Below are 13506 nucleotides of genomic sequence, written 5' to 3' on the forward strand. Positions count from 1 at the left end.
TATATGTATGTGCTTTTAAAATTTAAGGAAACACACAAGCCTCCCTCAATTTACACAATACATTTTATATAAGATGGTGTCTGAGCTTTGTTCTTTGTACACTTTAGAAGGACTATACTTGCTGCAATTAGTGAATGCGTTGGAAGGAGGTAAAACTGGAAAAGTTTGGATCATTGAGGACAAATGATACAATCTGTTAGAATGAGGACCTGATACATACAGCAGCATAACATGAATGGACTGAATAAGCTAAATTTTGACAGTATTTAAGGGAAAAAATTCAAATAATTCCATGATTAGATGGAAGGTGGGAAGGGTCAAGGTCATTCCACATTTTTTTCTTGGCTAATTAGAGAGAAGATGGTGCAAATATCCAAAATAAGGAACACAGGTTTAGGGGAGTGGATAATGAGTTCAATTTTACATGTTAAATTAGAGATGCTAGTGATTCAAGCTTGGCAAAGGAATATAATGAGTCTGAGCTCAAGCAGGACCAACATGGATGATATTGGACTCTAGATTATTTAGGCAGAAATTAAAATTACTAGACAAGTTTATTTCAAAAGCATATGTAGTGAAATAGATCTCACTTAAACACTTGATCAAGAAATTTTAAGGAGCAGATAAATGACTAGAATTCAAAAAGGAGATGAGAAATTACAGCTGGATAAACTAGAGAAAAATCATCGTGAGGGAATGGAGTTATAGAAGTCAGGTGACTAGATTGCATCAATAACTGAAGATGCCTAACTCACCATAGATGATGGGGGCATTATGATTAAACAGTGCCCACTGAACTTGGCATACAGGGGGCCACTGGTGATTTTTGTTAGGCCAGAATTAGAGGTGTAGGGGTAAGACACCAGGCAGCAAAAGGGTTATGAATAAATGAAAGGAAAGGACAAGAGGATAATTAGAGTTCAGACTCTTCCTATTTACAATAGAATTACTTCTAGGCTAGTGTTATATGTTAGAAGCTTTTTAGAAATGCAGAATCTCAGACCCCATTCCACTACTGAATTAGAATCTTCATTTTAATAAGATAGTCAAGTGACTCATCATGGACATTAAAAGTTTGAGAAATTTCATTTAGATTGTTGTTGTTGTCGTCATTGGGTCACTAAGTCATGTCTGACTCATTTGCGACCCCATTGACTTTAGCCCTCCCAACTCCTCTGTCCATGGGATTTCCCAAGCAAGAGTACTAGAGTGGGTTGCCATTTCCTTCTCCAGGTGATCTTCTCAACCCAGGGATTGAACCAAGGCCTCCTGCTTGGCAGACTGATTCTTTACCACTGAGCCACCTGAAAAACCTATTGGTTTATATTAGACTTTCAAAAAGAAGGCTGAAAATGAAAGAAGCCAGGGAGGGAACTAAAGGGACAGGAGTGGCCTTTAGGATTCTTTTCTAAGATGACAGGTGTGTGAATGTACTCGCAGACTAAGGAAGATGAGCCTCTCAAGGAACGAGTCTGAAAGGAGTAACAGAAAGGTCCTTAGATGGGACAAGTGTTCTGAGGTGGCTGAGAGCATGGGCTGAGTGTTGGAGGGGGAGGAGGTTTACTTTTAATAGGAGGAGAAATGTCTCTCTGAAGAGACTAGGATAGAATGAAATGCTGTAGGAGGCACAGCCAATTAATGGTCTCTGTTTCATAGAGGAAGTGGAAGGAAGGAAGCATATTTGTAAGAGTGTGGGCAGTTCAATTAAGCAGCGTTTGAAAATAGGTTTGACATGACCACTTAACGTAATGGGTGAAGTAAACATCTGGAGGAGTCACAACTTTATCAAGTACTTCTGGTGGCTCAAGTGGCAGCTCCTGCAATGCAGGGGAGCTGGGTTCGATCCCTGGGTTGGGAAGATCCCCTGGAGAAGGGAATGGCAACCCACTCCAGTATTCAGGCCTGGAGAATCCCATGGACAGAGGAGCCTGGCGGGCTACAGTACATGGTGTCACAAAAGTCCGATATGACTGAACAACTAATGCTTTCACTTTCTAAAGATTTGATTGAGATTGGAAAGCATGAGTGTGAACAGACTAATCTAGTTTTCCAAGTGATTTCATATGTGTGAAAATAATGACATAAAAAGCCTCACCTAAAGCTCACTGTCTCCTCTTTAAAGCCCACCCAAATTTCCCTAGACTAAATTTCTCACCCTTCTTCTGTGTTCCCATGGTATTTTATTTCTACTTATGTTAAAGAATTTTCAGTTTGACTTGTGCTCCAGTCAGCTATGAATATACTTGTTCTGTGTCCAGATAATGAGCATTTGGGGTCAGCGGTCAAATTTAATTAGTTTTTGTTGTTGTTACCAGAACCTAACATTGTGTCTAGAACATTCTTGAATCTCAATTAAGTGTCAGATGATTTACATTTTTTCTGTTCCAGATTATAACCAGAGTTCTTATTCCGTGTCTCATTTTACATTGTGTTTCCAGGAACCAGTATAAGTGAAGACAGCTTAGATGGTAAGTAAATTGGGTTAATTGGGAGTGAGTAGGTGGAGGAATGGATAGACCCATGACACATGAATGAAAACTGCAGGAATTCAAAATGATCTATACATTTTTTTTTTTCTTGAGAGGTTATACTGTAAGAAAAATGCCTTTCTGCTTTCAGCAAAAAGATTATAAAGACAATTTTTCCAAACATCAAAGAACATCAGATTATTTGTATACTAATGAGAATCATGTGGGTTACATTTCTCTCTGAATTAGAGATGTTTTGTTTAGAGTGTAAGGAGCAACAAGAAACAAACCCTGGATCCTAGCATAACAAAAACATCTGACAATATTTGAGCTGCCTATGTCCAAACTAGTAAGAAGCACAATGAGTCTAGTACTCAGCGAGCGACAACACTGATCTGAACCCCAACCAAGGAGGGGACAGCCAAAGCACAGATGACAGCATTTCTGGGGGCAATGGAACAGGGAAAAGGAGATGTGGGAATTTCCATTATTGTGCCAAAAACCCACAAAAGCCTCTGCTGTAGTGGCTCAGCAGTAAAGAATCCTCCTGACAACGTAAGAGAGGCAGGTTTGAACACTGGGTTGGGAAAATCCCCTGGAGAAGGAAATGGCAACCGTCTCTAGTATTGTGGGTGTCCCTGGTGGTTCAGACAATACAGAATCTGGCTTCAGTGCAGGAGACCTGGGTTCAATCCCTGGGTCAGGAAGACACCTGGAGAAAGGAATGGCTACCCACTCCAGTATTGTTGCTTGGAGAATTCCGTGGATAGAGGAGCCTGGTGGGCTAGTCCATGGGTTCACAAAGAGTCAGATATGACCGAGCCGCTAACACTTTCACGTTAGTATTCTTGCCTGGGAAATTCCCAGGACAGAGGAGCCTGGCAGGCTACAGTCATGGGGTTGCAAAAGAGTCAGACACAACTTAGTGACTCAACAACAGTAGTATCTTCTGGACTATCAGGTTACAATTTTATTGCTTTTGTGAGTTTGTAGATTAAGAGTGAGGATGAGCCACTTTGAAAGGGTGCCTGGTATGCAGACAGAGATCAGTAAAAGTGTGTTCAGTGACAGTCTCTGGACCTCAAAACTGAGAAGTCTAACATTATTGGTGCCCTGTGGCACTTTGTCTCCATAGGAAAGGCTGTTACCTGAGAAATCTTGCAAGCTGCGATTCTCTATCAAGAGTTACAGGGTTTTTTAGGTTGCCTTTGGGTTTTTTGTTTGTTCACTTGTTTTGGTTTGGATTTGGTTTTTCTGACCAGGAGAGCGTGCCCAGCTCCCACACAAGGTGACCTAGAAGTGCTGAATGGTAAATGTCTCAGTAAACAATTTTTAACAGATGACAAACGTCTGTAGCCCTTCTTTTCCCCTTGATCAATGCAACTCAGAGATGAATTCTACACTGTATCCCAAATCCCTCAGCAGAAATGAGTTCCCGTTGCTCACACTGGCAATTAATTTGATAGAACACTATTTTGTTGTCTTATTTTCCTACATGTCTTATCTCCAGTCCTTTCCCCATGTCCCTGGAATCACCTCTCAGATGAATTACTTGCTCTCAAATCTTTTTCTCATGCTCTACTTCGGGAAGAACCCAAATCAAGAGAAGTCTATGTGTATCAGGTGCATGGTTAATTACTGAGAAACAGAGATGCCTTCAATAATATAAAAACCAGTTGAGAGTGAGAACAGTCACAGAGGAGCCTTTATAAGGACAGATGGAGCTGGTGGCCTCTGAAAGTATTCATCTAAATAACCAGTTATAAGTTGTATTTTGTATCTGTTACCACTGTACTTCCCTTTATAAAGTTTTGCTAAATATGCCAGACTAGAATAAAACATACCATGGATACTTGAGAGAAGGATTTGGGCCCACTCTGTGCTAGAGTAGAAAAGTTAGAAGTGACCATCCCCAAGGCGATTTTAGGGGTGGCCCTGGAGACTGGGAAGTCTTCAAGGGGGAGGTGAACCTGGAGTGATGTGGTTTTGAGCAGTTAAGCCATACGGGTTTCCTCATGAAAAGATGTTTCTGCCACAGTAACCGTGGACTATTCCAGATTAAGGAAATCATCAGACTTCTTTAGGGTGGCCCCTGAGTTAAATGCATCCTACATGTACTGGTTACATTCACTGAGAACCAAGCCAATGGCCTACTTCTCTGTTTTATACTATTCTTCACCTCTTCTCTATCACCATGCCTCTCACTGCCCCAGCTTCCTTTCCCTGATACTTTTCTACTGCTCCAACTTCATTCCTCCCTGATTATATAGACCCAGAGCATTGTTAGTGCTATAAACCTTATAACTTAGTCTCTCATGTTTATAAAAGTGATTAAATACAATCTCATTTTCTGTATTATTATTTCAGTGAGAAACATATTTGGCTTAAAACATTTCAATATGTTTCATTGTTTTCCAACATGAAAACCTTATTTATTTTCTACAAGAAACATTTTACCAAAATATTTATTTCAAACTGTCAGGTCCTTTTGTATTATTGCACTGAGCTTTCTGCTGAGTGTCTCACAAGGTCGCGATCAAGGCCTCAGCAAGCTGCACACTCATCTGGAGCTTAGGTTCCGTCTATGCGCTCTGTTGGCAGAAGAAAGCTCTTGAGGTTGTAGAACTGGAGTCTCCTTCCTGCTGGAGGAGAGCTGGTGGCCATACTTGGCTCTCGGCCACTCTCGGGGAAGACTGTATGTTGTTGTTGTTGTTGTCCACTCACTCAGTCGTGTCCGACTCTTTGCAGCCCTATAGACTGCAGCACACCAGGCTTCCCTGTCCTTCACTATCTCCCAGAATTTGCTCAAACTCATGTCCATTGAGTCAATGATGCCATGCAATCATCTCATCCTCTGTCGCCCCCTTCTCCTCCTGCCCTCAATAAGAGCATAAGAGTCTTCCCAGCATAAGAGTCTTTTCTAATGAGCTGGCTCTTCACATCAGGTGGCCAAAGTATTGGAGTTTCAACTTCAGCATCAGTCCTTCCAATGAATATTCAGGGTTGATTTCCTTTAGGATGGACTGGTTTGATCTCCGTGCAGTCCAAGGAACTCTTAAGAGTCTTCTCTAACACCACAGTTTGATTGTATGCGCTTGACCTAATCATATGAACCCAGTAAATTGGCATCTACACATTAGAGCCAGGAGTGAAATCCATTACCTTCACAGTCCTGGGGATTATACTGGGCAAGTACAATATGAGGTAAAGAATCTTGGGGGCCAGCAAAGAATTCTACCTCCCATAGATGAGAAGGGGCTTACTGGGTGGCGCAATGGTAAATAATCTGCCCACCAGTGTAGGAGATGAAGATTCGATCCCTGAAGTGGGAAGAACCATTGGAGAGGAGAAGGAAATGGCAACCCACTCCAGCATTCTTGCCCAGAACATCCTGTGGACAGAGGAGCCTGGCAGGCTACAATCCATGGAGTCACAGAGTCAGATACATCTTAGCAACTAAACAGCAACAACAACATAGATGAGAAACAAAGTATATAATAATACTCTGCTTATCAGGAAATAGATCTATGCTTTGGAAATGGTGCATATTCAAGAAAACATTGTCATGTATATACTTATGTAGTTAATGTCTCAAGAAACAGTCTTCAACAGAGGATGTATCTCTGCGGATAAACATCTCATGCATGTATGCTAAGTCACTTCAATCATGTCTGACTCTTTGTGACCCTATGGATTATAGCCAGCTAGGCCTCGGTCCATGGGATTCTCCAGGCAAGAATACTAAAGTGGTTGCCATGCCCTTCTCTAGGGGATCTTCCAAACCCAGGGATCCAACCCACATCCCTTACATCTCCTGAATTGGCAGGCGTGTTCTTTACCACTAGCACCACCTGGGAAGCCCACAGATAAACATCTCAGGTCAATGTATGTCAGAAGATGTACGCCAACAGCCTAGCACTGTTATTTACCCTAGAAAATTCTCTTACCCTCTCTGATATTATTTCCTCAGGTTTTAAACCTGGATATTTATAACAATCTTTGCTTGCATTTTTTTTCCTTGCAGTATCATTGTCAGAATCAATGAGATATTTAAGTACTGTTGTGAGTATAAATCTCAATTTCACAAGCTCAGACAAGCAAGAAATACCACAATAATTTATACTGTGATAATATAATTATATAATACAGTATATAGTTTAATCAGCTTAATTTTAACTCCCCATCAAATCAGCAAGGAAATCACTTCAGTTACTTGAGGCTTCCCTATTCCAGCACAGTGTGGAGGTTCTAGAGTGTAATGGAGAGGCAAGGTCATGGAGACCACATCTCCAGTCATATTCCACATCAGTGACCCCCGAGGCACCCATTGTCCCAAGGGAAATCTTCTTCATCAGCCCTGGGATGCTAAAAGGTTGGAAGCTGGGCCCACAATATATTGGAGCCTGACTGTTGTAAATCACAATCCTCAAATGCAAAAGTCTTCCCCACCCAAGTTCTGTATCTTCGTGCATTTGGGTCCCACTCTCAGGAATGCCTTCTGTTTTCTACCCTGTATCCAGGGCTATTGAATATCTCTGAAACACTCTTTAAGATTTTGCTCAAACACTGCTATATCTTCCTTGATCACATCACCACATCCCCATGCCTGTGAGTCCATACCATCTTAAAATCTATAGGAGCACCTAATACAAAGTATTAGAGTTCCTTGTTAGTGATGGCCTTTCTTTCTTACTAGATCATGAGTTCCCCAAGAGAAAGACTCTGTTAATTTGACTCTGGTAGTTAACTGTTGTATCCTTTAAATTTAGCACAAAATTCAACCTTGTAGAATGTGGTACATCAAAATAAATATTTGATGAAAGAATGTCACCATTTTCTCTCCCTTTTTTACACTCTGTATTCCAGTTTTATTGAACTTTAAGTGTATTCTGTTGATCTGGTCCTTTCCTTCCCATGCCTTTGTATATTATGTCTCATATTATGCATCTGATATATCATATACATTATACATATGCATTATGTATATGATATTGCAGGCAATACTAGGAAGTGAAATCATGATGTTGAAAAGTGATAAATGAAGGGAAAGAATAGTGTTTTTTCTGCCTATTCTGGACAAATAATACCTCAGAGTTGATGGGAATATTTCTTTTCCTAGAATGACAGAATCACAATGCCATCATTTTATGTTCCCTGATGAGCTAGTGGATCTAAGCAATGGCTATTGACATTAATAAAAATAATGAACTAAACACCATAAAACTCCTATTTGAATCCCACATTGTTTATGAAGCATTCTTGCCAAAAACCAAACCTGAATCCTATAAAACTCTACATGCAACTATCAGTTTACAGAAATTAAAAAATGGGCAGAGGATACGAACAAACATTTTTCCACAGAAGACATACAGATGGCCAACAGACACATGAAAAGATGCTCAACATCGCTAATCATCAGAGAAATGCAAATAAAAACCACAGTGAGATATCATATCATACCTGTCAGAATGGCTATCATCAAAAATACCTCAAATAATAAATATTATTGAGGGTATGGAGAAAAGGGAACCCTAGTCCACTGTTGGTGGGAATGTATTGGATTGACCAAAAATTTCCATCAGTGTTTAAGTAAAAATAAAAGACACATTTTTCATTTTCACCAAGAACTTTATTGAATAATATATTCACAGTCTTGTTTCACTGTCTTCTGCCATTTTTCAGGCAACTTCTTAATTCCATCTTCCCAAAACCTGTTATATTTTTGAGCAAAAAACTGTTCCAGGTATCTTTTACAGTCTTCTGTGGAAATGAAGCTTTTTCCATTATGATAATTTTGTAAAGACCAAAATAAATGAAAATCTGAAGATGCAATGGCTGATGAATGTGGCAGATGCATCAGAACTTCCTAGTCAATCTGCAGCAGTTTTTGCCCAGTCATCAAAGAAACACTGAGTCTTGTACTATCCTGATTGAAGATTGTACATTTTCTGTTGACTGCTTCTGGACACTTTTCGTGGAGTGCTGCTTTCAGTTGATCTAATTGGGAGCAGTATTTGTTGAAATCAATCATTTGGTTTTCTGGAAGGAGTTCACAATGGAGGACTCCCTTCCAATCTCAGTATGTACACAGTATCACCATCTTTGGATGAAGCCAGGCCTTTGGTGTGGTTGGTGGTGGCTCATTTCACTTGCCCCACAGTCTCTTCTTTCCACATTATTGTACAGTATCCATTTTTCATCACCTGCCACAATTTGTTTTAAAAATGGAATGTTTTCATTATGTTTAAGTAGAAAATCACATGTGGAAATACAGTCAAGAAAGTTTTCTTCACTTCGCTTATGTGGAACCCAAACATCAAAGTGACTGACATAACCAAGCTGGCGCAAATGTTTTTTGTGCTTGATTTGGATATTTTGAGTGTGTGTGCTATCTCCCACGTGGTATAACATTGATTGTTCTCAATTAATGTCTGGATTTGATCACTATCAGTTTCAGCTGGTCTACTCGACTGTGGAGCATTGTCCAGAGAGAAATCTTCAGCATGAAACTTCAAAAACCACTTTTGACACATTCAATCAGTTACAGCACCGTCTCCATACACTGCACAAAATTTTTTGTGCCTTTCAGTTGGATTTTTACCTTTCTTGAAATAATAAAGCATATTATACTGAAGATTTTTTTCTTCCATCTTCAATATTAAAATGCCTACACTAAAAATTCACCAACTCAGATAAGTTTTTTTAAATGCACACAGATATGATAACTCATAATACAGTCTAAGAAAATTGCTTTGAATGAAAAAAAAATTGCTTTGAATGAAGTTAAAAACAAATATGCACTACTAGAACCATCTTACTATAAAAAAAAGAAAAAACTGAATGAGCTTCCTTTGGCCAACCCAATAAATTGATGCAGCCACTATGGAAAACACTATGGAGATTCCTTAGGAGATTAAAAGTAGAACTACTATATGATCCAGCAATTCTCCTGGGTATATATCTGAATAAAATGAAACACATTTGAAAAGATACATAGAGTCCATGTTCATAGCAGCCTTTATTTACAATAGCCAAGATATGAAAGCAACTTAAGTGTCATCAATAGCCAAATGGATATATATATACATATAATATACACGCATAAAATATTAATTTATATATATTATGTACATAATGGGACAGTATATATATTATATGTAATGGAATATTACTCAGCCATAAAAAATATTGAAATTTTGCCATTTGTAATAAGGTGGATGGACCTGAAAAATATTATGCTTAGAGAAATAAAGTCAGACATAGAAAGACAAATACAGTGTGTTCTCATTTATATGTGGAATCTAAAAAAGAAAACAGAAGAATGAATATAACAAAAGAAAAATGGACTCACTGATGTAAAGAACAAACTAGTGGTAACCCATGGGGAGAGGGAATGATAGTGGGATGAGACAGAGTAAAGGAGTAAAAGGTACAAACTACTGTGTAGAAAATAAGCTACAAAGATACATTTTATAGCACAGGGAATACAGCCAATAATTTATAATAACTTTGAGTATAATCTATAAAAATACTAAATCCCTATGTCATACACTTGAAAGCAATATATAATATTATAAATAAACTATACTTCAATAAAATGAAGTGTGTAGATTAACTTTAAAGCCAACACTTACAACTTCCTTTAAAGTATTTTGCATTTCCAGTTGTAACATATTTACACAGAAGATTTTTATGACTACTGCCTATCTCAATACAAAGTATTTTAAAGAGCCTGCTGCATCTTAGATGCCTTGTTTTTATATAGAAGATATTCTTTAAGAGTTTATGCACTCTGAGAATTTCTGTATTTATGTACTCCTTTGTCTAAATAGCTTACCTATGAAGAAATCAGGAAAAAATGTTCTCTCCAATGTATTCCTGGAATCCCTTTGCAGAATTTCAGTGAAAAGCAGCTGCTTCCTCAGTGGTTACAATTCACAGTTATTTCCACAAAACATTGTTTTTATTAAGAAAATGATTTTTTGCTGAGACTGCGTCATCTCTGCTACATCTTTCCTTTGGTGGTTTATAAAAAAAATAAATAGTTCTTTATGTAATTCATATTGAAGTCAAATTGAGAAAATGCCATCAGCTGAGACATGTTAGTAACATTTGGACCTTCCTCCATCTGCATTGCCAAATCCCTAGGTAGGTGTCTTCTTTCTAACTCTCATGTCCATTCATCTGTATCAACTTGGGCATTTTTCAGTGATTTTATGCCAAAGGCATACATTTAAATAGATAACTATTTTTATATTATTTTCTGTGTATTCCTTTAGCCTTTTGTTGTGACAAGAATAAACATATCCCCAAAAATATCTGGCTTTCTGTTTTTCATCATCAAGCAATAAACCTCAAAACATCTTTTAAACAATTGATTATTTTAATTACTAAAATTGTGTAAAGTCTAGTTGTGTTTCTTACTATTGTCTATGTTGTACAAACGTTTATTGTTTGGTCACTGAGACACATCCAAATCTTTTGCAAACCCTTGGACTATGTAGCTTATCAGGTCCCTCTGTCCATGGGATTTTCCAAGCAAAAATATTGGAGTGGGTTGTCATTTCCTTTTCCAGGGGATCTTCCCAACCCAGGGATCAAACCTGCATCTCCTGCATTGGCTGGCAGGTTCTTTACCATTGAGCCACCTGGGAAGCCCATGTAAATGTACAGATATTTATTTTGACATTCTGAATATTTTCCTCCAAATTCCTCTTACTAAATATGAGAGTCACCAGGTATTGGAAAAGACTCTTGAGAGTCCCTTGGACTGCAAGGAGATCCAACCAGTCCATCCTAAAGGAGATCAGTCCTGGGTGTTCATTGGAAGGACTGATGCTGAAGCTGAAACTCCAATACTTTGGCCACCTCATGTGAAAAGTTGACTCATTGGAAAAGGCCCTGATGCTGGGAGGGATTGGGGGCAGGAGGAAAAGGGGGCAACAGAGGATGAGATGGCTGGATGGCATCACTGACTCGATGGGCATGAGTCTGAGTAAACTCCAGGAGTTGGTGATGGACAGGGAGGCCTGGCATGCTGCGGTTCATGGGGTAGCAAAGAGTCAGACACGACTGAGCGACTGAACTGAACGGAGGAGCCATGTGGATGATGAGTAAGTCTTAATTCTTTCCATTGAAAATCTTTAGACTTAGTATTTTACTGATTCATTTTTTATTATTAAAACAATATTTAAAATCAAAACAGAAGCAGACATTTTAGTATTTCTCGCTGTGATCAAAGTTCTGTTCTACAAGCCTCTGGTATAGGGAACCCACTTTGAAATCCCTCTTCTCTCTTGTAAACTCTTCCTATGCGTGTGTGCATGCTCAGTCACTTCAGTCGTGTCCGACTCTTTGTGACACTCTGTCAGGCTCTTCTGTCCTTGGGATTCTCCGGGCAAGAATCCTGGAGTGGGTTGCCATGCCCTCCTCCAGGGGATCTTCTCCACCCAGTGATTGAACCTGTGTCTCTTGCATTGCAGGTGGATTGTTCACCTGCTGGGCCACGTGGGAAACCCCAAACTCTTCATTTAGAGACTAAAGTTATAATCATATTTGTAAAGCTAGATCCAAGTTCAGCATTTGGCACATGCTAAATAGCTGCTTATGGAGCTAAAAAGAACTGAAATATCTGATATTGATTAAGTTATATATAGTCTTACTCTTTCAGAAGAGAAAATTTTGCCTGGTTCACTTAGCTTACTGGCTAAGGTTTATTTAACTCACTTTTGAATGACACTGATTATACATACATCAGTGTTTAACAGTAACACTCATTTCATTTTATTATAGTTCTTAAAAATGTGTCCCTAAATACCTGAAATCCGATTTAGAATGTTACATATATCTGCTTAATTTAAAAGGGAGACTTTGACCATTAAAAAATATATATATATATATTGTACTGTTCTCAGCATCATTTCCTGTATTTAAGGAAGCAAGAGTCAAACCACAAAACCATTACTGAGGCATAATATGTGTGCTTCTCTTAGATATTTAAAGACTACCACCAAACAAATAATATTCCTTTGCTTCTACTTAATAGTATTATTAGATTTAATCTCTAAAAACATACCTGAAATTTAAGACTTCTCCATTATTAACCACTATTTATTGGCCTTAAATAGAAAGATGATTTCTGCCATAAGGATTTGCTGTGTGACTTAAACTAGAGGCTGAATGGAATCAATTCAATGCAGAGATCCAGTTTTAGCTACATATGTCATTCACAGTTACAATCATAAGGAGACCATAACTCTTAAGTTACGACACTTGAAATTCCACATCCCAACCAGCCCATATATATGGAGCACCCACCGTGTGGAAAATACTGCAGTGGCACACACGGATAGGAAAAAATAAAATAACCACTTTATTACAAGGAAGGAACACATAAGGAACGGGACATCACAGAGTCAGACCCCTGATATCATGCTGGTCACTCTGATAGTTAATTGAATGGAACATTAACAACTGAACTAATTCAAGTATTTTTATTTTTTAAGATTTTAAGGTCTCATTCCTGATTCTGTCACTCCCTGAATGCTGATTGTAACATCGTGAGGATCCTAACAAAGGTTGTTCACCATTTCTATCCCAGGTCTTTGGCATGCTAAGGCAAGTCTCCCAGATTCTATTTGCTTGAAAGTTCTTAGTTCCCTTCCCTAAAACGGTGAATAGGAATTAGGGATTGGTTCCCAGAAAGCAAAACTGAAACTCTCAAACAAGGAAGGAGAAAGGAAAGCTGTTCCAATATTTAGGAGGGTGCCTCAAAAATAAAAGGAGTAACCAATGATAGAGAATGGGCCATCTTCAACTGGAGGGCAATGGGCACCACTGAGCAGACTATATAACTAACAAACATGTCAGGAGCATTGAAGACCAGGTCTAGAAAGAGGAGATTGTCAGGAAACCAGCACCAATTAGATGTACGTTCCAAAACAGAATTAGTTACAGGAGAGTTACAAGAAGGTTGAGTATATCTGGGTAGGTATGTGGAGCCTGTTTGAGGAAATTTTGATCTGTGGCTTAAAAGAAG

This window comes from Cervus canadensis, chromosome 12 (assembly GCF_019320065.1).
Source record: "Cervus canadensis isolate Bull #8, Minnesota chromosome 12, ASM1932006v1, whole genome shotgun sequence".
NCBI classification, from domain to species: Eukaryota; Metazoa; Chordata; class Mammalia; order Artiodactyla; family Cervidae; genus Cervus; species Cervus canadensis.